This window comes from Schistocerca serialis, chromosome 1 (genome assembly GCF_023864345.2).
Source record: "Schistocerca serialis cubense isolate TAMUIC-IGC-003099 chromosome 1, iqSchSeri2.2, whole genome shotgun sequence".
Lineage (NCBI taxonomy): Eukaryota > Metazoa > Arthropoda > Insecta > Orthoptera > Acrididae > Schistocerca > Schistocerca serialis.
Genome location: NC_064638.1, coordinates 850686491 through 850689631, shown reverse-complemented (window position 1 = coordinate 850689631; position 3141 = coordinate 850686491). Strand labels below are relative to the sequence as shown.

Genomic DNA, 3141 nt, shown 5'->3' with positions numbered 1-3141 from the left:
CATTGTCAGTATTATGCAAAATTGCATTTATCACAGCTACAACATCCAAAGGATTGTTTAAATTATACAGCTCTTTGTCCCCCATAGTACCTAAGAAATAAATGTTAAACAAAACTGAATAAATGACGTAATACAAGCACTGAAGGTCACGCATGTCTGACACACACAATTTAGTTTAATTTCACTGTCGATTCGAGACACATGTAAATTCACCCTGTACACTACTTTAAATTACTAATAAGCATCAAACAAATAACAATAAATAATGGAAAATGAAAAGTTAAAAACTTACACGGAAGGTCACACGTATTCCTCAGATACGAAACACACGACCTGCAGCCATCAAGAATGAAATTAGAATTATATTAATACCTTCAGCTGCTAACGGGCATTGATATATATCAACATGGACAGGTGAAAATGTGTGCCCTGACCGGGACTTGAACCCGGGATCTCCTGCTTACAAGGCAGACGGTCTATCCATCTGAGCCACCGAGGGCACAGAGGATAGCGCGACTGCAGGGACTATCTCATGCACACTTCCTGCGAGACACACATTCTCACCTTGTATGTCCACACACTACATTCATATGTCCCCCACCCCAACACACTCATTACTCATGCAAGACATTCTTACCAAGTCCCATAAGAGTTCGGGAAATAGGTATGCATCTGCACAGGAGGAGGAGGTCATGGCCGGTGTTGCCAGAACTATATACTTATATAGATATGGTGTCTGTTCTTTCGGACATGTCCTACATGTTTAGGAAAAACATTTAATTTGGGTAGTATAAAAGATCAAAAATACAATAAAATATTTATATTTCATGAAAGGCATCTGGTGAATTATGTTTGTTAAGTAAGTACAAGAAGTCACAATATGTGTTCTTTATTGTAGAATATTAGAGGTGTCTTGTTATGCCAGCAGTCTTTCTCACTCGGCAATGTTTGCGTATCAGTTTTGCCAGGGTACAGAATCTGCAGTAGAACAGAAATATTCTCCAAACTGATCTCTTGTGTGTGTTTTTTTCACGGTCCCTCTTGTCCCCTGTGCTGGAATGCTGTCCAAAGGACACGATAAAGTGTCGTCAGAGTTGTACCCGTCGCTTTTCTTCACAAAGTTATGCAGTACACAAGTGACTGTAACAATGATGTCAACCAAATCGATACTGACGTAAATCGGAAGGTGGAATATACGCCATTTATTGGCTAAAATACCTAATGCACATTCCATGTGCCGCCTGGCAGTCGATAAATGGTTGTTAAAAATTCTTGGTCTCAGTAGGTTTTCACACAGAGCAAAGGCTTCATCTGCTAGAAACACATATGGCAGTAATCGACCAGATGTATTGTTTGGTAAGGGGGCTGGTGGTGGTAATGGTAAATAGTTGGAATAGAGTTTCTTACCAAAATTAGTACTTTTTAGGATGTTTGAATCTCCCTCATGTCCAAAGACCCCAACATCTATATATATCTACATCTACGTCTACATCTACATTTATACTCCGCAAGCCACCCAACGGTGTGTGGCGGAGGGCACTTTACGTGCCACTGCCATTACCTCCCTTTCCTGTTCCAGTCGCGTATGGTTCGCGGGAAGAACGACTGTCTGAAAGCCTCCGTGCGCGCTCTAATCTCTCTAATTTTACATTCGTGATCTCCTCGGGAGGTATAAGTAGGGGGATGCAATATATTCGATACCTCATCCAGAAACGCACCCTCTCGAAACCTGGCGAGCAATCTACACCGCGATGCAGAGCGCCTCTCTTGCAGAGCCTGCCACTTGAGTTTATTAAACATCTCCGTAACGCTATCACGGTTACCAAATAACCCTGTGACGAAACGCACCGCTCTTCTTTGGATCTTCTCTATCTCCTCCGTCGAACCGATCTGGTACGGATCCCACACTGATGAGCAATACTCAAGTCGAACGAGTGTTTTGTAAGCCACCTCCTTTGTTGATGGACTACATTTTCTAAGCACTCTCCCAATGAATCTCAACCTGGTACCCGCCTTACTAACAATTAATTTTATATGATCATTCCACTTCAAATCGTTCCGCACGCATACTCCCAGATATTTTACAGAAGTAACTGCTACCAGTGTTTGTTCCGCTATCATATAATCATACAATAAAGGAACCTTCTTTCTATGTATTCGCAATACATTACATTTGTCTATGTTAAGGGACAGTTGCCACTCCCTGCACCAAGTGCCTATCCGCTGCAGATCTTCCTGCATTTCGCTACAATTTTCTAATGCTGCAACTTCTCTGTATACTACAGCATCATCCGCGAAAAGCCGCATGGAACTTCCGACACTATCTACTAGGTCATTTATATATATTGTGAAAAGCAATGGTCCCATAACACTCCCCTGTGGCACGCCAGAGGTTACTTTAACGTCTGTAGACGTCTCTCCATTGACAACAACATGCTGTGTTCTGTTTGCTAAAAACTCTTCAATCCAGCCACACAGCTGGTCTGATATTCCGTAGGCTCTTACTTTGTTTATCAGGCGACAGTGCGGAACTGTATAGAACGCCTTCTGGAAGTCAAGAAAAATAGCATCTACCTGGGAGCCTGTATCTAATATTTTCTGGGTCTCATGAACAAATAAAGCGAGTTGGGTCTCACACGATCGCTGTTTCCGGAATCCATGTTGATTCCTACATAGTAGATTCTGGGTTTCCAAAAACGACATGATACTCGAGCAAAAAACATGTTCTAAAATTCTACAACAGATCGACGTCAGAGATATAGGTCTATAGTTTTGCGCATCTGCTTGACGACCCTTCTTGAAGACTAGGACTACCTGTGCTCTTTTCCAATCATTTGGAATCCTCCGTTCCTCTAGAGACTTGCGGTACACGGCTGTTAGAAGGGGGCAAGTTCTTTCGCGTACTCTGTGTAGAATCGAATTGGTATCCCGTCAGGTCCAGTGGACTTTCCTCTGTTGAGTGATTCCAGTTGCTTTTCTATTCCTTGGACACTTATTTCGATGTCAGCCATTTTTTCGTTTGTGTGAGGATTTAGAGAAGGAACTGCAGTGCGGTCTTCCTCTGTGAAACAGGTTTGGGAAAAGCAGTAATTTGTGTCAGCTACTGCCATTAAAACTATTGAAAAGTACTTCTTGTAGTTA

At 42.2% G+C, this 3141-nt stretch overlaps 1 non-coding gene across 1 annotated transcript; it reads right to left on the bottom strand.

Moving 5' to 3' along the window:
• Window positions 1–425: 425 nt before the first annotated feature.
• On the bottom strand, window positions 426–500 carry Trnat-ugu (transfer RNA threonine (anticodon UGU)). The gene has a single exon. It is a non-coding gene; the product is annotated as a tRNA-Thr (tRNA).
• Between the last annotated feature and the right edge of the window lie 2641 nt (window positions 501–3141).